The following is a 23,788-nucleotide window of genomic DNA, read 5'->3' on the forward strand; positions in this document are numbered from 1 at the left end:
TTAAGTTCAGATATTGCACACATGCATCGATCAAGAACTAACCAACATGTTTAGCCAAAACAAGAGCAAGCTAAAGCAATCACCTAGCACATGTATAGAAATATAGACAACAACACAATAGTCACTTATTTTAACCAAAAATTATGCTATTTAGCTTTTTGGAAAGCTTAAGAAAAGTACTACAACTCATTTATTGTCATCAAGGCATGATTCATAACTTAATTGAGCCAATTAATTCAAACATGTAGGCCTATTTAGAATAGGAGCAAAGCAACATAAGGCATTTGTTATTTTTATAGCTCTTAAACTATCAAGCATAAACTCCTAAAATTTTTACCATAGTATACACATAGCATCAGTAGCCTACCATAAAAATTTAACATTTATTTGAGCAAAAAACTATAGTTATGAAAAAGGCAAGACATAACTAGTATTAAAAACCTAACTGCATAAATTGATTTTTACAACAAAAACTTTAAACTAAAACATGTCATATTATAGATCTACTGAATAGATAATTTCACAAGGATTCCAAAAAGTCCACATTTGTTATTTTAAGATTTTTCTACTAACTATTACGATTTTCCAAAGTTCAGCACATAAATCTACAAAAGAAAAGGTTAAATTGAAAAAGGAAATACTTTTGCATTTGGAACCCTGGAGATCTCAGAAACCAACTAAGCCCATATATGTAAATATATGTGTCTAGCATTTATTCAAAGTGAACACATGAAAAAGCTTCTATTTATGATGCGCCCCCTCTTCTTCAACCTCACGACGCAGGACGCAGGGAAGGGCAAAGGCGTCAGGTCAGCCAGCAGGGGGGCGTCGGCCGGCGGTGGTGGACAGCTAGGGCAGGACCAACCTGGCTGAACCCAAGCTAGGCCCATGCTTGGCCACAGCCGGCCTTGATCTGACCACGGCCACTAGCAGTAGTCTGGCAGCGGCGGCGGCTACAGGCCAGCTTCGACGACTACGGTGGCCGAGGAAGTGGCTAGAGGGCGCAGCGTGGCCGGTGGTGGTGATAGGAGCAACGTTGCTACACACTATAGGTAATGGGGATGGGGATCCTAATCTTTCATCAGGTAGAGGTAACTATCATTGTGGCGGAGAATGACACATCGATCCGGCTTCAGATTGAAAGATCGAACCCTGCAATCTTAGCACCATAGCTCCTCTGGTTATCAACCAAGTCACAAACCAGGTTGACCTTGCTAAGAAGGCTAATCCTTGCCTACGCAATGAAGAACACAAGCAAAAATAAGAAAGAACACAACCAAATTGCAGATGAATGATTAATCTCACGAAGTTGGGGTCTCACAAATCGATGAATGGCGAAACTGTTCTTAATAGAATAATCTAAGCAAAACCCAAAACCTAATGATGGCAGCAGCATATGATTATAAAGGTCTTAGGGTCATCGCCTACCCTGGACGTGCCCTGTAATGGGCCCAAACACGATACACGGTCCAACGGACCAAAAGACGGTGTCGTAGCACCCTGGCAGATTCTGGATGCTAACTTGTTTCGACGATTCCCATTGATTCCAAGGAGCTTTTCCATCCATTTGTGGATCATCGAAAATAGAGTCCAGATGCGTCCTGGGTGACTAGTTTAAGACAGACTAGTCCTAGAGGCTGAGGCAGACTCGAAATCATGTTGGACCGGGCCTCCGGTTCCTGTTGGACGTCCTTGCTGGTCATATTTGCCTCCACCACATCCTCTAAGTCCTTCATGACCCTCTCCAATGTTCCTAAGCAAGATAACATCATTAGGTAGTAGTCTATTCTCAAAAGTATAAGAAGGATCGCTTAAGAATGAGCTCACCTCTAAATTGAGTTGACACATTTGAGCCTGGGTCATTGGACCTTGCATGATGGTTGGAGGATCAGTGGGTACATCTGAAGGAGTGATGTCCTTATCATCCCCCTCTTGAAATGGAGTCATCCTTGACTCAAGCTCATCTTCTTCTCCCAAATAAGGTTTCAAATCTGCAATGTTACAGGTGGGACTGACCTCGAACTCAGGTGGCAACTCAAGTTTGTAGGCATTATCATTTATTTTCTCAATTATCTTATGAGGACCAACTGCTCTTGGCATTAATTTAGACTTATGCAGCTCAGGAAATCTATCTTTTCTCAAATGTAACCAAACCAAATCACCTGGTTCAAGTTTAATCTCTTTTCTACCTTTACTACCAGCAATTCTATACTTTTCATTCATTCTTTCAATATTTGCTTTAGTTGTTTCGTGCAACTTACGAATAAAATCAGCATGCTCTCTAGCATCACTATGTATTCTCTCAGTGGTAGGTAAAGGCAAAAGATCAACAGGAGCACGGGGGTTAAAACCATACACTACTTGAAAAGGACTTACCTTGGTGGTGGAATGTTTCGCCCTGTTTTGCAAACTCCACATGCGGCAAATACTCTTCCCACATCTTCAAATTGGGCTTCAAAATTGCTCTCAACATGGTAGACAATGTTCAATTCACAACCTCAGTTTGCCCATCAGTTTGGGGATGACATGTTGTAGAAAATAGTAGCTTGGTCCCCAATTTATTCCACAACGTGCACCAAAAATGACTCAAGAATTTTGCGTCGCGATCTGAAACAATAGTAGAAGGCATACCATTCAAGTGAACGATTTCTTGAAAGAAAAGGTCAGCAATATGAACAACATCGTCGCTCTTATGATAAGGAATAAAATGTGCCATCTTAGAAAAATGATCAACCACCACAAAAATGCTATCCCTCCCCCTCTTAGTCCTTGGCAAACCCAACACAAAATCCATAGATATATCAGCCCAAGGAGTAGAAGGAACAGGAAGAGGCATATACAAACCATGTGGGTTCAACCGTGACTTAACTTTTTGATATGTGGCACACCGAGCCATGTACCACTCTACATCTCGCCTCATCCTTGGGCAAAAGAAGTGTGTGGACAACACCTCCTCCGTCTTCTTGGCACCAAAATGTCCCATCAATCCACCTCCATGTGCCTCCTGCAACAACAAAAGACGAATGGAACCAACTAGAATGCATAGGCGGTTAGCTCTAAACAAAAACCCATCATTGATCATAAAATTATTCCATGCACATCCCTCTCTACAATTAAGCAACACGTCCTTAAAATCAGGATCAAGCACATATTGTTCTTTTATTGATTGAAGACCAAAAATCCGACAATCAAGTTGGGACAGCAATGTATATCTTCTAAACAAAGCATCAGCAATCACATTATCCTTCCCTTTCTTGTGTTTGATAATATAAGGAAAAGATTCAATAAATTCAACCCATTTAGTATGCCTACGATTCAGATTATTTTAAGAGCGAAGAGACTTAAGCGATCCATGATCAGAATGAATAACAAATTCTTTAGGCCACAAATAATGACGTCACGTCTCTAAAGAACGAACAAGTGCATACAATTCCTTATCATATGTGGAATAATTAAGAACAGGGCCATGCAATTTTTCACTAAAGTAAGCAATGGGTTTACCATCTTGCATCAAAACACCTCAAATGTCTACTCCACTAGCATCACATTCTAGCTCAAAAGTCTTACCAAAGTTTGGAAGTTGCAGCAATGGTGCGTGTGTAAGCTTGTCCTTCAAAGTGTCAAAGGACACCTCATGTGCCTTTCCCCAATGAAACACCACCCCTTTCTTCGTCAACTCATGCAATGGGGCATCAATGGTGCTGAAATCTTTGATGAAGCGGCGGTAGAATCCTGCTAGACCAAGAAAACTCCTCACCTGTGTGACAGTTTGGGGAACCGGCTAGCTCTTTATGGCTTCAATTTTCATCTCATCCACCTCAATGCCCTATGGAGTTACAACATAGCCAAGAAAAGAAACTCGGTCCGTGCAAAAGATGCACTTCTCAAGGTTACCAAATAAATGTGCATCACGTAAAGCATTAAAAACAGCACATAAGTGATCCATATGTTCATCAAAAGACTTGTTGTAAATCAATATATCATCAAAGTAAACTACCACAAAATGACCAATAAAAGCTCTTAAAACCTCATTCATTAAGCGCATGAAAGTGCTAAGTGCATTTGTCAAACCAAAAGGCATAACTAACCACTCATACAACCCAAATTTGGTTTTAAACGCAGTTTTCCACTCATCTCCAAGTTTTATTCTAATCTGGTGGTAGCCACTTCGCAAGTCAATCTTAGTGAAAATTATAGAACCACACAACTCATCAAGCATGTCGTCTAGCCTAAGAATAGGATGATGATACCGAATAGTAATATTATTGATGGCTCTACAATCAACACACATACGCCAAGTTCCATCTTTCTTAGGAACCAAAAGTATAGGAATGGTACAAGGACTAAGGCTTTCACATACATACCCGCGGTCCAAAAGGTCTTGGACTTGTCACTGAATTTCCTTAGTCTCCTTGGGATTGGTTCGATAGGCAGCACGGTTGGGCAAGGTTGCTCCCAAAATCAAATCAATTTGATGCTCTATTCCTCTCATAGGTGGCAGCCCCGGGGGTATCTTAGCTGGAAAAATGTCCTCATACTCCTGCAAAAGGTTAGTGACAGCAGGAGGCACCGAGCTAACAATATTATCAAGCGAAAACATAGCTCGTTTACATACCAAAGCATAGCAAATATCATCATCAGAAATTTCAGCAAAGTCACATTTTGTTGCAAGCATAACAACACCCTTCAATTTAATTCCCTTAGCCTTAGAAATAGATGTAGACTTATCCTTTTTAGGTGGGAAAATAGAATTAGCAACTTGCTGATTTTCAGATTGAACTTCATTCAAACTAGCAGTGCGTTCTCTATCAGCTTGTACAATTTGAGCAGGGGTCAAAGGTACCAAAGTAATTTTCTTTCCTTTATGAACAAAAGTATATTTATTACTTCTACCATGGTGTGTAGCATCATTATCATGTTCCCAAGGATGACCCAATAAAAGTGAACAAGCTTGCATAGGTACCACATCACAATCAATAGAATCAACATAAGAACCAATGGAAAATGAAACTCTGCAAGTTTGTGTTACCTTTGCTTTACAAGAATCATTTAGCCACTGAATATGGTATGGACGTGGGTGTGGGCATGTGGTCAAGCCAAGCTTCTTGACCAAATCAGAACTCACCAAATTGTTGTAGCTACCTCCATCAATAATGACACGTGCTCGACGGTTGCTGATGATGAAGAAAATCTGGAACAAGTTATGGCATTGTAGCTTCTCAGGTTGCTGGACTTGTGAGCTGAGCACCCATTGTACAATGATGCTCCTATAGGCCATTTGATGTTTATTGTGATGCTTCAGGTATTGGTATTGGATGTGTGTTGATGCAAGAAGGCCGAGTCATTGCCTATGCATCTAGGCAACTTAAGCAACATGAAGAACACTATCCAACTCATGATCTAGAGTTAGCCGCAGTTGTCCATGCTCTGAAAATTTGGCGGCATTACCTGCTTGGTAATACGTGCCATATTTATATAGATCACAAGAGTTTAAAGTATATCTTTACTCAATCGGATTTGAACATGCGACAAAGAAGATGGTTAGAACTGATTAAGGATTATGATTTGGAAGTACATTATCACCCGGGTAAAGCAAATGTGGTTGCAGATGCCCTTAGTCGCAAAAGTTATTGCAATTGTCTGATAGTGAGAACAATGGGTTTGACGCTATGTCAAGAAATGGAGAAGTTGAATGTAGAGGTAATTCAACAAGGTAGTTTGACCAACATAATTGTTGAAGCCACTATTCGAGATCAAGTTATTGTTGCTCAGAAGGAAAACAAGGGTATAGCCCATATCAAGGAAAGAGTCAAGAATGGAAAAGCAGAATGCTTCAGCATAGATGATGAAGATGTGTTATGGTTCAAGGATCGCCTGGTGGTACCAAAAGTTCCTGAGTTGCGGCAGTCAATTCTAGAAGAGGCACATGCTACTAGGTTATCTATCCATCCGGGAAGCAACAAGATGTACCATGACTTAAAGCAAAGATTTTGGTGGACTAAAATGAAAATAGAGATTGCTAGATATATAGTGAAGTGTGATACTTGTCAAAAGGTGAAAGCAATACATTTGAGGTCTGCTGGTGAATTACAACCATTACCTATTCCATCTTGGAAATGGGAGGACATAAGTATGGATTTTATTGTTGGTCTACCCAAGACATCAAAGGGATTTGATTCAGTATGGGTTATTGTAGATCGACTAACCAAATCAGCACATTTTCTTCCAGTCTAGAATACATATCCCACTATACGGTATGCCAAGATGTATTTAGAGCGAATTGTGAGTCTCCATGGAGTACCCAAGACTATTGTGTCAGATAGGGGTACACAGTTTGTCTCCAACTTTTGGAAACAATTGCATTCTTCATTGGGTACCAGACTTCTGTATAGTACAGCTTATCATCCACAGACTGATGGACAGACTGAAAGAGTCAATCAAGTACTTAAAGATATGTTAAGGTGTTGTGTCCTTAACTATTCCAATAAGTGGGATGAGTGCTTACCTTTGGCTGAGTTCTCATACAACAATAGTTATCAGGAAAGCATTAGAATGGCTCCATTTGAAGCACTCTATGGTCGTAGATGCAGAACATCATTGAGTTGGTCTGAGCCGGGAGAGAGAAGATTCTTTGGAGTTGACCTTGTGAAAGAAATAGAAGACAAGGTTAGGCAAATACAGAGTAATCTAAAGATAGCTCAGTCCCGCCAAAAGAGTTATGCGGATAGACGGCGGAGACCATTGGTATTCAACAAAGGAGATTTTGTATATCTAAAAGTATCACCAATGAAGGGAGTTAACAGTTTTGGTGTTAAAGGAAAGTTGGCACCTCGATACATTGGACCATATCAAATTTTGAAGAGGTATGGAAAAGTGGCATATCGCTTGAAATTACCTGAACATCTCGCAGCTGTGCATGATGTGTTCCATGTTTCTCAATTTAAAAAGTGTCTCCGAGTGCCTGAACAGAATGTTGAAGCTGAAGGAGTGGAACTAGAACCGGATTTAACTTATTCCGAATATCCTATCCGAGTGTTAGATCAGAAAGATCATGTTACTCGAAGACGGACAATCAAGTTCTACAAAATACAATGGAATCAACATTCAGAAGAAGAAGCTACTTGGGAATCCGAAGATTACTTGTTAGAAAAATTTCCAGAGTTTCTTGCGGCAATATAGAATAATGTTAGTGTACTATGTTGTTACCAATCAAGTTTGTAAAGGAACCTCAACTGTTTTATGAACAGATTTTGGATATTTTTGGACTGATACATTTCCTTTTCCATTACTTACCCTATGACTTTGAATCTCGGGACGAGATTTCTTTTAGGGGGAAGGATTGTAACACCTTGGGTGTTTAAATACTAAAACAGGACATGTCATCATATGCATTGCAAAGCATTTGGTTATATGGAAAACTTTGATATGTATTCACTAAAACAAGTCTACATTTATGTTATGAGTGTTGCCTTGTATGGTTTGAATTGAGTTAAAAATTTGGTTTGGATTTTGAATTTTCAAGAAAACCTTGATTTTTCAGTATTTAAAGCCTACCCTGAAAAAAACTCATTTCAAAATCTAAGCATATTTTGGGGTTGAGCCTAAAAGCAAAAGTGTAGAGCTTGTCAAGTTATACAAAGTTTGTTTTTGGAGTTTTCAAAGTTGTTTAGAAAAATTTGAAGTAATTTGAAAAAGGCGAGATTCTTTAAATGTTCCCTTTTTGAATTCAAATTTGCATTTCAAAAGGTAGACCGAATTTGGGTATGGTTATAAAAGCAAAGTTGTAGAACTTTAAATTTGGAACAACTTTTATTTTTGGAGATTTTTGAGTTGTTACATAAATTTGGAAGTAATTTGGATTTTTCAATCGAATGGTAGTTTGGTAATTCTGATGAACAGTAACCGCGGAAGCCAAATCACCGTCTACGATCTTCCTTCTGCTTCCAGACGCGACTGTGGCCGTCCTTGGCTTTGCGCTGGCATGGGAAAGGCCCCTGCGTGGCTTCTCTTTGCTTCCTGGCCGTCCTATAAAGCCTGTGCAGTCGTCGTTCTTCGTTTTCCCTTCTCTGTTTTCTCCCATCGCCATCGCCGCTGCTCTGTCGAGCTTTCACCGTCGATTCAGCGTCGTTGCCATCCCAGCAAAGCCTGTCCTAGCTTTGCCTGATCCTTGCGCACCCAGCCAGCCAGTTTTGGTCACTTGATTTCGCCGGGAACCCCCGTTCGTTGCTCTTCTTCCTCGCGGCCGGCAGCACCGCCGTCGTGAGCGTGTCACCGTGGCTAGAGCTCTCTGGTGCATATTTGTCCTTGCTCGGCGTAGCTCCAGCTTTGCCTTGATGCCGTGGTGCTTAATACCTTGTTGCTTGGTAGTTTTGTCCACCGCAGTCGCCGGAGCACCGCCACCGTCGACGTTTTGCTCCGCCGTGGTTGCTTGGATCGTCAACCTGCTTCACCGTTGCTTCTCCAGCCCTGTTCTTTGCTCCATCGAGTTTAGGGTGAGCTACTGGTGCTTCCTGTGCACGTCGAACCACTCATCCATTGCTCTTTTGATCCAGCTTTATGCTCCAGTGCGTTCGGGGTGAGCTCCAGGTTCTTTTCCGAGTTGTTTTTGTGAGCTCTAGGTTCTTTTTCCGAGTTGTTTGTGTGAGCTCCAGGTTCTTTTCCGAGTAGTTTTTGTGAGCTCCAGGTTCTTTTCCGAGTTGTTTGTGTAAGCTCCAGGTTCTTTTTCCGAGTTGTTTGTGTGAGCTCTAGGTTTTTTTTCCGAGTTGTTTGTGTGACTCCTGGTTCTTTCCGAGTTGTTTGTGTGAGCGGGTGAGTTCAAAATGGAATTTTTCCTTTTTCAGAAATGATTGAATAGTGCTGTAATTTGTTATTTTTGTGTAGATTTATTTAGAGCTCCAAAAATTATGAAAATTTTTGTGTGACCTCTCTGTGATGTATATTATTTAGGAAAAATATTAAATGTTACTTTTCAGTCATTTTTGAATGTGATAAAAATTGCTCAATTAATTAATAAATGAGTTTTCATGATTTTTCTAGGCTTAATTAATTATCCAAAAATTATGAAAATTGTTTTGCCACTTAGTTATCATGTGATGAACTTTTACAAAAAAAATTTTGAGTTCAATTGAAATAAGTTTTATAAATATGTTTAATTAGTTGTTAATTGGCATCCATTATCGAGCATCATATTTTGTATCTCGCATCATGTTAAACATGGCAATGTTACTACGTGTAGTGAACGAACGTGAGCACGTGGTAGTTAATCAAGTTGTGGAGGAGGTTAATCCGTCTGTTGAGGTGGGATCGAATACTTGTGTAACGTTGCAGGAGCCGGACTTTTCCATCAACGAAGGCAAGCCCCGGATGCATACAACCCTACCTTGTGTTTTACAAATTAAATTTGCTTTTGCTTTCTGTTACTGCATTAAATGATTAGGAGTTAAGTGGAAACCTAATTGGTGCATTACCAACCTTGTTTTTCCATATCTACCTTGTTACCAGTTTTAATTCGAAAATGACTAGATATGCTTAGTCATGCTTAGCCAGGTGATTACCTGTCACCTGCAGGTTTTAAATGGATCTTTGGTTACTTATGTTATCATGAAATATGAGCATGTGGAGTAATAAATCTAGACCGGGTGGACTCGGTGTGTGTGAGCCACAAGACATGGAGGTCTTGTGAGCGGGTTCTTTCCGCCTGGGTCGATTAAGGCACGTCCGTTGTTGAACTGTGTGCGGTGAGACTTTGTAGTACTAACCATATACTCTGGTAAGCCTAAACTTGGCGATTCTATTACGAGAATGGCTACTCGCGCACTGGGAGTGGAGAGATGGTGGGAATAGCATGTACCCACGTGGCAATGGGCTGGATTGGTGGAGTACTATATTCTCGGGTGGCGCGGACCTGTTCTTGTTTAGAGGATCCGAGGGTAGGTTGGTATATGTAGGTCGGGGACCTACATATATCGTGTGGTCTGGAATCCCCAGCTGGGTTTTAATCGGTTCGAATCGTCGTTGCTCCTCGGTTATGGAGACTCACTTCTCTGTTCATCATCGTAGTATTAATAACTGGAACTCGAATAAGGCTTGTGAAGGTGTTGGATATGAAGTTTCATGATCTCAACATGGATCATGACAGCTTTGTATATGTTTTTATGAAGTTTTCTATATGAAGAATTTTGTTAAAGAGCTTTTACGCTAAAGAACTTTGATTATTATTAAAGCTATACCTTGAATCCCTGAGCCTGCATTCCTGAGTCTTCTCAATTTTGTTTCGGTTAAGTCTTGTTGAGTACTTTTGTACTCAGGGTTCGTTGACCCCTTGTTGCAGGTGAGCCTCATGAGCAGATCTGTTTTGGATCATGCTGCATGACTATCGTTCGTTCTGACGATGAGAAGTAAAATGTGTGATCCTTGGGCAGGATGTTTATTTTGTGTGTTATGTATATATTAATTATGCCGCTCCACTACTACTATGGTTTGTAATAATTATCGAACTTAGTTTGTAAGGTTTGAAACAACTGGTTTGTAAACTATGTTATCGTAAGACTTCCGCTGTTTTTACTCTGGTATTGATACTTGAATAAATGTTGTAATACTGCAATGACTCTATAATGTGATCCTGCTCGGAAATCGTGGATGATTCGGGGTTCCCCGAGGACACCCGACAGTCTTTTTAAGTTAATGGAAACATATGCATAAAATGTCAAAGGTCGTCGGACAGTGACAGGTGCATGTGGGCCCTATAACTTAGGAGGTTCTGCCACAGAATGGTATCAGAGCGATCGTTACAAGGTTTTTGTTGTATTGATTTACAAAAACTTCAAAATGATTTGGGATGACTAAATTTAACTTGCTAATTTGGTCCAAATTGCTTCTGACTTATCTTATTTCTTTCTCACCATTCCTTATTTGATTAAAAAGGTTTTGTGTGGTGGAGTAGTAATATTACTATGCCCTATATAAAAATAAATATTGTTTATGTGCATTATAAGCTTTGATGATTTTGTTCGTAAGAACGATTCATGCATCATTATTAATTCACTCGTTACTTCCTTCACCTCTGAGTCTAGAGTTGAGTAGTGAGTCTGGTTTAAGTAATGTAATCCATCATAGCTGCTCTTTAGACTTTGATCAAGTGGTCTTACTTGGATTAAATTAGCTTCCTACAGTATGGCTCGTACCAAGATGACGCCCCGTAAGTCCACTGGACCCAAAGGAGTTCCTCATCACCAACTTGCCCCTAGGAATGACGGTGCTAGTAGTAGCAGCTCTAGGCCTGATCCCCAGGCGGAGATACAGAGAATTTCTGCAGAATTAGCACAAGCTACTAGAGATAGGGCTTTGGATGCTATACAGGTAGGAGAATTATAGGATCAATTAAGGCGTCTCACCACCGCACACAGGAACTATGAAAGCATGTTAGTTCGTACGGTGGAGGGACGAAATGAGGCTTGGCATAGGGAAAATGTAGCTAGAGCTAGAACTCATGAGCTAGAATTCTATGTAGAAGATTTAGAAGAACATAATACCTATCTACATGAGGAAGTTCATAGGCTTAGCAATCTACTAAATCCAAATCATGAGCCTCAAGCTGATGCCATGGACCCCAGTGTCATCCTTGCCGATGATAACGAATCGGAAGAGGAAGAAGAAGAAGATCCTGAAGAATTAGTATTGATCAATGAAAGTGATGATGAAGGCGGTAATAATTCCGGAATGGATACCGAGCCTGAAGTTTGAAGTAATCATGGAAAATAGTAGAGTTGTATAATAGTTAATTATGGTTAAGCTATGTATCTTGTTTTGGTACTTATAGGGTCTGGTGTTTATAGTAGTAAACCCTATGTAATGTGTCTGGGTAAGCTTTTGTGCAATTCAATAAAGGCTTGTGAATAAAGTTTGGTTTGTTATGAGCAGATGCGTCGTACGCAGGGTTCATATGTTCCTGGAACTTCACAAGATGAGGATGGTATTCCAGATCCACCACCAGTTCCAACAAATCTAGCTGATGCTATAACTGCACTTGTCAATGTGACGGCTAAAAATTCCCGTTTGCTTCATGAGATCACCCTAAGTAATCAGAATCAGATGCAAGGAAACTGTGGTCGTCACCATAACAGACAGGAGGCTACATATGTTGATTTTACAGACACAAGACCACCGGTGTTCACCAAGGTAGATGAACCATTGGAGGCTGATGACTGGCTTCGAACCATGGAGCAGAAATTTGACCTTATTCCATGCACGGAGTATTAGAAACCTACGTTTGCTGCCCAGCAACTTAGAGGAGCAGCAAGTGCTTGGTGGGCAAACTTAGTGGCTATGCAACCAGCTAGCATTCCAATAACTTGGGCTGAGTTCCATACTGCCTTCAGAGCCCATTATATCCCTGAAGGAGTGATGGCAATGAAGCTAGATGAATTCCTTGCTTTGAAACAAGGAGATCAAACAGTGATGCAGTATGTGGGAAGATTTAATCACCTGTCACAATATGCATCCGAACATGTTAATACTGATGCCAAGAAGAAGAGGTGGTTTATGAGAGGTTTAAATACCAAGCTGCAAACAATGATGACAACTTGCACCAATGTCACTTATCATGAGGCAGTAAATATTGCAATTGCTTCAGAGTCAAAGTATTGGCAGCATAAGGAGCTCAAAAAGAAAAAGAGTGTGCTGTCTGGATCTTTTGGGGGAAATCAGAAGAGGTAGAGGGTGATTTATCATCCAGTACATCATAATCGTCCTCCTTATCGTCCACCGCAGTTTCAGGCTAGGCAACAGTCAAATGTCCATCCTGCTATAACCTATCCGAATTCACAGTCAACCAATGCTTCTGGTGGCAATGCTCCAACATCCCAGGGTCACAACTACCCATGCTACAATTGTGGAAGGACTGGTCATTTCTCCAGGGAATGTCCATATCCTAGGCAGGCTAATCAAAATTATCAGAAGGCCCCTGCCAATCGAAAACAGGGCCAGGCACCAAACAAGAACCCCAATCAGAATGCTCAGAAGGGCAAAGATGAGAGGAAGACAGGACGGGTGTTCTATATTCAGGCTAGAGAAATTCCAGAAGGGGAGCCAGTGATGATGGGTATGTTTCCTGTTGCCAATCACCCTACAGTTATACTTTTTGATTCTGGCGCCTCGCATTCATTCATCAATAGAACATTTGTCGTGAAGCATGAAATTTCAATTAGGGCAACAAAGGAAAGTTTCTTTATACAGTCGCCCGGGGGACGTCTGTGTACTAAGGAAATGGTATACCAGGTACCCGTAAACCTAGGTGGGCATATTTTTCCCACTACCATGATTATCCTTAAGGATCAGGATATAGATGTAATCTTGGGAATGAATTGGATGTATCAGCATAAGGCTGTTATAGATGCTTTGAATAGGACTTTAAGAGTAAGTTTGCCTGATAGTAATTCTCAACTTCTCATCCAACTTCCAACTCTAAGAAGATCAGTGGGCAAGGTTTGTGCAACTGTTGTCAAAGAGATTAGAGATATTCCGGTAGTGTGTGAATTTCTGGATGTGTTTCTAGAAGATCTACCTAGTCTACCACCTGATAGGGATGTCCAGTTTAACATAGAATTGCAACCTGGAACAGCTCCAATTTCTCGGAGGGCTTATAGGATGCCACCTAAGGAATTGGCCGAGTTGAAGACTCAGTTACAAGAATTGATTGAGAAGGGGTTTATCCAACCTAGTTCCTCACCTTGGGGATGTCCGGCAATATTTGTGAAAAAGAAAGATGAGATCCTGAGGTTATGTGTTGACTATCGCCCGTTGAATGAAGTGACTATCAAGAATAAGTATCCCTTACCTCGGATAGATTTGCTTTTTGATCAACTGGCCGGAGCCAAAGTTTTCTCCAAGATAGATTTGAGGTCAGGTTATCACCAAATCAAGATTAAGTCTGAGGATATTCCCAAAATGGCATTTACCACAAGATATGGATTGTATGAATACTTGGTAATGTCTTTTGGTTTGACAAATGCTCCAGCTCATTTCATGTATCTGATGAACTCAGTATTCATGCCTGAGCTAGACAAGTTTGTAGTGGTGTTTATTGATGACATTCTAGTATATTCCAAGAATAAGAAAGAACATGCGGAACATCTTAGGATTGTTCTGACCCGCTTGAGAGAACATCAACTATATGCCAAGTTCAGCAAGTGTGATTTTTGGCTTAAGGAAGTGCAATTTCTTGGACATGTCTTGTCAGCCGAAGGAGTTGCAGTTGATCCTAGCAAAGTGAAGGATGTGCTTGATTGGAAACCGCCAACCACAGTTCATCAAGTTCGGAGTTTTTTTGGATTGGCGGGGTATTACCGTCGGTTTATTCCAGAATTCTCTAAAGTATCAAAGCCCATAACTGAGTTGTTGAAGAATCAAGTCAAGTTTGTCTGGTCATCAGAGTGTGAGGAGGCTTTCCAGACTTTAAAGAGGCTGTTGACTACTGCACCAGTATTAGCCCAACCTGATATCGAGAAGCCATTTGATGTTTATTGTGATGCTTCAGGTATTGGTATTGGATGTGTGTTGATGCAAGAAGGCCGAGTCATTGCCTATGCATCTAGGCAACTTAAGCAACATGAAGAACACTATCCGACTCATGATCTAGAGTTAGCCGCAGTTGTCCATGCTCTGAAAATTTGGCGGCATTACCTGCTTGGTAATACGTGCCATATTTATATAGATCACAAGAGTTTAAAGTATATCTTTACTCAATCGGATTTGAACATGCGACAAAGAAGATGGTTAGAACTGATTAAGGATTATGATTTGGAAGTACATTATCACCCGGGTAAAGCAAATGTGGTTGTAGATGCCCTTAGTCGCAAAAGTTATTGCAATTGTCTGACAGTGAGAACAATGGGTTTGACGCTATGTCAAGAAATGGAGAAGTTGAATGTAGAGGTAATTCAACAAGGTAGTTTGACCAACATAATTATTGAAGCCACTATTCGAGATCAAGTTATTGTTGCTCAGAAGGAAAATAAGGGTATAGCCCATATCAAGGAAAGAGTCAAGAATGGAAAAGCAGAATGCTTCAGCATAGATGATGAAGATGTGTTATGGTTCAAGGATCGCCTGGTGGTACTAAAAGTTCCTGAGTTGCGGCAGTCAATTCTAGAAGAGGCACATGCTACTAGGTTATCTATCCATCCGGGAAGCAACAAGATGTACCATGACTTAAAGCAAAGATTTTGGTGGACTAAAATGAAAATAGAGATTGCTAGATATATAGCGAAGTGTGATACTTGTCAAAAGGTGAAAGCAATACATTTGAGGTCTGCTGGTGAATTACAACCATTACCTATTCCATCTTGGAAATGGGAGGACATAAGTATGGATTTTATTGTTGGTCTACCTAAGACATCAAAGGGATTTGATTCAGTATGGGTTATTGTAGATCGACTAACCAAATCAGCACATTTTCTTCCAGTCCAGAATACATATCCCACTATACGGTATGCCAAGATGTATTTAGAGCGAATTGTGAGTCTCCATGGAGTACCCAAGACTATTGTGTCAGATAGGGGTACACAGTTTGTCTCCAACTTTTGGAAACAATTGCATTCTTCATTGGGTACTAAACTTCTGTATAGTACAACTTATCATCCACAGACTGATGGATAGACTGAAAGAGTCAATCAAGTACTTGAAGATATGTTAAGGTGTTGTGTCCTTAACTATTCCAATAAGTGGGATGAGTGCTTACCTTTGGCTGAGTTCTCATACAACAATAGTTATCAGGAAAGCAGTAGAATGGCTCCATTTGAAGCACTCTATGGTCGTAGATGCAGAACATCATTGAGTTGGTCTGAGCCGAGAGAGAGAAGATTCTTTGGAGTTGACCTTGTGAAAGAAACAGAAGACAAGGTTAGGCAAATACAGAGTAATCTAAAGATAGCTCAGTCCCGCCAAAAGAGTTATGCGGATAGACGGCGGAGACCATTGGTATTCAACAAAGGAGATTTTGTATATCTGAAAGTATCACCAATGAAGGGAGTTAACCGTTTTGGTGTTAAAGGAAAGTTGGCACCCCGATACATTGGACCATATCAAATTTTGAAGAGGTATGGAAAAGTGGAATATCGCTTGAAATTACCTGAACATCTCGTAGCTGTGCATGATGTGTTCCATGTTTCTCAATTGAAAAAGTGTCTCCGAGTGCCTGAACAGAATGTTGAAGCTGAAGGAGTGGAACTAGAACCGGATTTAACTTATTCCGAATATCCTATCCGAGTGTTAGATCAGAAAGATCGTGTTACTCGAAGAGGACAATCAAGTTCTACAAAATACAATGGAATCAACATTCATAAGAAGAAGCTACTTGGGAATCCGAAGATTACTTGTTAGAAAAATTTCCAGAGTTTCTTGCAGCAATATAGAATAATGTTAGTGTACTATGTTGTTACCAATCAAGTTTGTAAAGGAACCTCAGCTGTTTTATGAACAGATTTTGGATATTTTTGGACTGACACATTTCCTTTTCCATTACTTACCCTATGACTTTGAATCTTGGGACGAGATTTCTTTTAGGGGGAAGGATTGTAACACCTCGGGTGTTTAAATACTAAAACAGGACATGTCATCATATGCATTGCAAAGCATTTGGTTATATGGAAAACTTTGATATGCATTCACTAAAACAAGTCTACATTTATGTTATGAGTGTTGCCTTGTATGGTTTGAATTGAGTTAAAAATTTGGTTTGGATTTTGAATTTTCAAGAAAACCTTGATTTTTCAGTATTTAAAGCCTACCCTGAAAAAAACTCATTTCAAAATCTAAGCATATTTTGGGGTTGAGCCTAAAAGCAAAAGTGTAGAGCTTGTCAAGTTATACAAAGTTTGTTTTTGGAGTTTTCAAAGTTGTTTAGAAAAATTTGAAGTAATTTGAAAAGGCAAGATTCTTTAAATGTTCCCTTTTCGAATTCAAATTTGCATTTCAAAAGGTAGACCGAATTTGGGTATGGTTATAAAAGCAAAGTTGTAGAACTTTAAATTTGGAACAACTTTTATTTTTGGAGATTTTTGAGTTGTTACATAAATTTGGAAGTAATTTGGATTTTTAAATCGAATGGCAGTTTGGTAATTCTGATGAACAGTAACCATCTACGATCTTCCTTCCGCTTCCAGACGCGACTGTGGCCGTCCTTGGCTTTGCGCTGGCATGGGAAAGGCCCCTGCGTGGCTTCTCTTTGCTTCCTGGCCGTCCTATAAAGCCTGTGCAGTCGTCGTTCTTCGTTTTCCCTTCTCTGTTTTCTCCGGTCGCCATCGCCGCTGCTCTGTCGAGCTTTCACCGTCGATTCAGCGTCGTTGCTGTCCCAGCAAAGCCTGTCCTAGCTTTGCCTGATCCTTGCGCACCCAGCTAGCCAGTTTTGGTCACTTGATTTCGCCAGGAACCCCCATTCGTTGCTCTTCTTCCTCGCGGCCGACAGCACCACCGTCGTGAGCGTGTCGCCGTGGCCAGAGCTCTCTGGTGCGTATTTGTCCTTGCTCGGCGTAGCTCCAGCTTTGCCTTGATGCCGTGGTGCTTAATACCTTGTTGCTTGGTAGTTTTGTCCACCGCAGTCACCGGAGCACCGCCACCGTCGACGTTTTGCTCCGCCGTGGTTGCTCGGATCGTCAACCTGCTTCACCGTTGCTTCTCCAGCCCTGTTCTTTGCTCCATCGAGTTTAGGGTGAGCTACTGGTGCTTCCTGTGCACGTCGAACCACTCATCCATTGCTCTTTTGATCCAGCTTTATGCTCCAGTGCGTTCGGGGTGAGCTCCAGGTTCTTTTCCGAGTTGTTTTTGTGAGCTCTAGGTTCTTTTTCCGAGTTGTTTGTGTGAGCTCCAGGTTCTTTTCCGAGTAGTTTTTGTGAGCTCCAGGTTCTTTTCCGAGTTGTTTGTGTAAGCTCCAGGTTCTTTTTCCGAGTTGTTTGTGTGAGCTCTAGGTTTTTTTTCCGAGTTGTTTGTGTGACTCCTGGTTCTTTCCGAGTTGTTTGTGTGAGCGGGTGAGTTCAAAATGGAATTTTTCCTTTTTCAGAAATGATTGAATAGTGCTGTAATTTGTTATTTTTGTGTAGATTTATTTAGAGCTCCAAAAATTATGAAAATTTTTGTGTGACCTCTCTGTGATGTATAGTATTTAGGAAAAATATTAAATGTTACTTTTCAGTCATTTTTGAATGTGATAAAAATTGCTCAATTAATTAATAAATGAGTTTTCATGATTTTTCTAGGCTTAATTAATTATCCAAAAATTATGAAAATTGTTTTGCCACTTAGTTATCATGTGATGAACTTTTACAAAAAAAATTTTGAGTTCAATTGAAATAAGTTTTATGAATATGTTTAATTAGTTGTTAATTGGCATCCATCATCGAGCATCATATTTTGTATCTCGCATCATGTTAAACATGGCAATGTTACTACGTGTAGTGAACGAACATGAGCACGTGGTAGTTAATCAAGTTGTGGAGGAGGTTAATCCGTCTGTTGAGGTGGGATTGAATACTTGTGTAACGTCGCAGGAGCCGGACTTTTCCATCAACGAAGGCAAGCCCCGGATGCATAGAACCCTACCTTATGTTTTACAAATTAAATTCGCTTTTGCTTTCCGTTACTGCATTAAGTGATTAGGAGTTAAGTGGAAACCTAATTGGTGCATTACCAACCTTGTTTTTCCATATCTACCTTGTTACCAGTTTTAATTCGAAAATGACTAGATATGCTTAGTCATGCTTAGCCAGGTGATTACCTGTCACCTGCAGGTTTTAAATGGATCTTTGGTTACTTATGTTATCATGAAATATGAGCATGTGGAGTAATAAATCTAGATCGGGTGGACTCGGTGTGTGTGAGCCACAAGACATGGAGGTCTTGTGAGCGGGTTCTTTCCGCCTGGGTCGATTAAGGCACGTCCGTTGTTGAACTGTGTGCGGTGAGACTTTGTAGTACTAACCACATACTCTGGTAAGCCTGAACTTGGCGATTCTATTACGAGAATGGCTACTCGCGCACTGGGAGTGGAGAGATGGCGGGAATAGCATGTACCCACGTGGCAATGGGCTGGATTGGTGGAGTACTGTATTCTCGGGTGGCGTGGACCCGTTCTTGTTTAGAGGATCTGAGGGTAGGTTGGTATATGTAGGTCAGGGACCTGCATATATCGTGTGGTCTGGAATCCCCAGCTGGGTTTTAATCAGTTCGAATCGTCGTTGCTCCTCGGTTATGGAGACTCACTTCTCTGTTCATCATCATAGTATTAATAACTAGAACTCGAATAAGGCTTGTGAAGGTGTTGGATATGAAGTTTCATGATCTCAACATGGATCATGATAGCTTTGTATATGTTTTTATGAAGTTTTCTATATGAAGAATTTTGTTAAAGAGCTTTTACGCTAAAGAACTTTGATTATTGTTAAAGCTATACCTTGAATCCCTGAGCCTGCATTCCTGAGTCTTCTCAATTTTGTTTCGGTTAAGTCTTGTTGAGTACTTTTGTACTCAGGGTTCGTTGACCCCTTGTTGCAGGTGAGCCTCATGAGCAGATCTGTTTTGGATCATGCTGCATGACTATCGTTCGTTCTGACGATGAGAAGTAAAATGTGTGATCCTTGGGCAGGATGTTTATTTTGTGTGTTATGTATATATTAATTATGCCGCTCCACTACTACTATGGTTTGTAATAATTATCGAACTTAGTTTATAAGGTTTGAAACAACTGGTTTGTAAACTATGTTATCGTAAGACTTCCGTTGTTTTTACTCTGGTATTGATACTTGAATAAATGTTGTAATACTGCAATGACTCTGTAACGTGATCCTGCTCGGAAATCGTGGATGATTCGGGGTTCCCCGAGGACACCCGACAGTCTTTTTAAGTTAATGGAAACATATGCATAAAATGTCAAAGGTCGTCGGACAGTGACAGGTGCATGTGGGCCCTATAACTTAGGAGGTTCTGCCACAGTAGAAGTCAAGAAAATGCCTCAATCGGTCAAAAACCTTAATTTAAGCTTTACCGTGATGCTACTTTGACTTGGTTTGAACTGTGTCTTAGGCTGTTTGCATGGCAGTGGAACCTAAATAAAAGTTGAAGTTTGAATGGAGTAGAACAAACTTTATTTTTTGACCAAGAGCTAGATCAGCTTGTAAGCAAGTCAAACCGAGCCCTCAAGTTGGAAACCATGGCTGTTTTGGGAGCTCGAAATGTTGCTAAGTCTGGGTTAACTGAAACTAAATTCTTAGTTTCATGAGCCCTACTTTGCATCTCTCTATCTTCCAATATAATCCAAGTTAGACCTTAAACCCTTAAGCAAAGTTGTAGTCCTCATATAGATCTACAACAATGTGCAATTGATTTAATTTTTCATTGCTCGGTTTAGGAGATAGAGAGGCGAGAAAATAGGGGTTTAGTCGGTTTTTCAGGCATTTTTGAGCTAGCCTCAAGCATTTGAATGTGGCCGACCTGTATAGACGTTTGCCGCCGCGTGGCCATCATGCTCATGCCACGCCCCCACTCGCCTAGATCATGCGCATGTGCTGAAGAGACGAAATGGATGCCACCGTCTCTCCCGAATAGTGAGAAACTTGGCTAGCCCCAACATCGTAGTAATTGTATTATAGAATATGATGGTTCGGATAAACATGGAATTACTACACCAGCTATAGTTACTATTGTATGCTATTAAATGATATACCACATGTTTGGCATAGGTTAGTTGCTAATCTAGAGATGAATAGCTATAATTAACTTGGTGACCAAAGAATAATTGTACAACTAAATTAGTTGCTTTTTATGCAAAATGTTGTCAAGCTAGCTCCACCTATAAAGCCTTGCACACTCTTTGGTGTCACTTTATTTCTGGTTTATGACAGGTAAGTCTAGCTGAGTACATTCGAGTACTCAGGGTTTATCCCACCATCACTACAAGAGATTAGACCTTCTATGACAATTTTCATATGACAAAGCACTTTTTAGTCACAGAAACGATGCGTTTATGACAATTTTTCTTTGGATGACAAGTGTATGTGACTAAGTTGTGATTTAATCATAAACAACCGTCACCATGTACCTTTCCCAATCTTTATGACAATAGTTCATGATGAAAGTGATGGAATGTGATGGTCATAAATTAAAAATCATTTTCCCTATCTTTATGACAATAGTTCATGACGAAATTGATGGAATGTGATGGTCATAAATTAAAAATCATTAAAAAACACTTTGGCACAACCACGCCTAGGTGGACTGGTGGGATCCACATGTAAGGTAAATATTAACTATAAAACAATTAAAAATTGGGAGCTTCCAGTAGTGAGGAAGGATCGAACCCACGCCATCTGGCTTCCCAGGCAATGGAAGAACCACTGAGATACTCGCCTGTTATTGCATATGCTCTGATTCTTTTTTTCTTTATACATTTTCCATCCCTAGGAGGCACTATTCCTTAGCAGGACCCCGACACACATCTGGCTATGGCACAGTTTTCCTCTATCGTCCTTCCGTAGTAGGAGCTCGACGCCGCCGCCCTTTGCCCAATGCCGCTTGCTGGAGGCCGTCGCCTCTGTCAGGATCCCATGCCGTTGGCCGACCCCACCCTAGGAGGTCGATGCCAGCTGGCTGTAGATCTAGGCCGCTAGGCTTCATGGGCACAACCACTGGGGATGCCCCCAGTAGCCCGACACCACCGGCATTAGCCCAACCCCACCGGCAGTAGCCCGACACCACCGATAGGAGGCTGCCACCGGAGGCAGGACCTTGACACCGATGGCATTAGCCCAACCCCGCCTCTAGGAGCTTGACGCCTGGCTACAGCTCTAGGCCACCGGGCTTCACGGGCTAAAATGCTAGGAACGCCCCCAGGAGCTCTAGCCTGGGATCACTACCACCCACGGGTGAGGTCGACCAGAGACTGCCCCATCCCTTCGATTAGGAAGGAAAGGTACATATGAGATGAACTTATGTTTTGGTTTTATATTTTGAATTGAAACCATAGGTTATAACTAAAACCAGAGATTTGAAGTGATAGAAATAGGCAAATAGCAGTCTGGGCAATGATCACTTGTTGATTCCTTGCTTGTCTTATTTCAATGTGTCGCAGATGGGCAGAACTTGGATGAATTGTAGGTTGTTTAGCAAGGAGCATCTGGATGGGGTCACTGAGTTCATGGACTTTGTTTCAGAAAATTTGAGTGGCAATCAGGAGATATTATGCCCATGTCGTAAGTGTTTTAATCGGTTAAATCGACATAAAGGAGATGTGGAGGATCACTTACTTATTTATGGGATGTCTAGCACATACACTAGGTGGATACATCATGGAGAACCATTGTGCATGATAACTGAAAATGTTGAGCATTTGAATGAAGATATTGGCTGCAATGTTGAGCATTTGAATGAAGATGTCCTAGAAGATGAGCCTCAAGATGACCCAGAAGATGATCAAATATACCGTATGGTATAGGATCTGTACCCGGATCAAAATCATGGACCAAGAACAAAGTCAAAGTTTGCCACCATATTAGAAGAGATGAAACAGGTGCTACACCCTGGTGGTCCCTATACTAGGTTTTCTTTTGTGGTGAAGTTGCTCCACATCAAGTCATTTTACAGAATCAGCAATGTTGGATTCAATGCTTTTTAGACTTGTTAAGTTCGGCATTTCCAGATTGTTCTATCCCTGCATCCTATGCTAAAGCGAAGAATGTTATTCGTGCATTAGGACTTGGATATGAGTCAATACATGTGTGTCTGAATAACTATGTTCTTTTCCAAAAGGAGTTGGCTAAAAAGGATGCAAGCCCAGTATGTGGTGCTTCAAGATGGAAGGATGGAGATGGCCGAAAGCAGATTCTAGAAAAGGTTCTAAGGCATATTCCTTTGATTCCAAGGTTGAAGAGGATGTTTGGATCCAAAGAACTTTTAGCTCAGGCACAATGGCACAAGTTGAAGAGGAAAGTAGTGGACAATGAGCTTAGCCATCCTGCTGATGGTGAGGCATGGAAGGATTTTGATAGGAAGTATGAATGGTTTGCAAATGATGCACGGAATGTCCAACTTGGCCTCGCTACCGATGGGTTTAATCCATTCGGGAAGATGAGCTCCTCATATAGCATGTGGCTAGTATTTCTTATCCCTTACAACTTTCCTCCATGGCAATGTATGGAGCAATCCAACTTCATGATGTGCCTACTTATTCCTGGTTCAGCATGCCCAGGAAAGGATATGGATCTCTTCCTATAGCCACTGGTTGAAGAATTATTAAATCTCTGGAGTGGTGTCCCTACTTTGGATGCATTGACCGGAAAAGAATTTGATCTTCACGCTGTAGTCATCTGGTGCATTCATGATTATTCGGCATTGAGCACACTTTTAGGTAGAATAACTAGAGGTTACTATGCTTGTGTTCGTTGTGATAAAAATCCTTGCTCCAAAAGACTTAGGAACAAGATTTGCTACATTGGCCATCGCTGTTTTCTTCTAGCGGACCATATTTGGAGGAGAAAGAAAGATTTTGATGGTCAGACTAAAGAACGTGCATAGCCTGAAGAATTTACTCAGGATGAGTTGATGCAGCAATTGGCAAGGGTGGAACATGTAAAACCTAGGGACCATCCTAATAACAAAAAGAGAAAGAGGGTAGAAGAATGTCAATGCTGGAAGCGCAGGTCGACTCTGTGGGATTTACCATATTGGTCTACTTTGAAGCTACATCACAATCTTGATGTTATGCACATCGAGAAAAATATATGTGAGGCCCTTCTCGGTAAATTTC

The 23,788-nt window shown here is 40.9% G+C and overlaps 1 pseudogene; it reads left to right on the forward strand.

The window, feature by feature from the left end:
• Positions 1 to 22,114: 22,114 nt before the first annotated feature.
• Positions 22,115 to 23,556, forward strand: LOC136491719 (uncharacterized; annotated as a pseudogene).
• The last annotated feature ends 232 nt before the right edge of the window (positions 23,557 to 23,788 follow it).

The sequence above is a fragment of the Miscanthus floridulus genome, chromosome 11 (assembly GCF_019320115.1).
Source record: "Miscanthus floridulus cultivar M001 chromosome 11, ASM1932011v1, whole genome shotgun sequence".
Lineage (NCBI taxonomy): Eukaryota > Viridiplantae > Streptophyta > Magnoliopsida > Poales > Poaceae > Miscanthus > Miscanthus floridulus.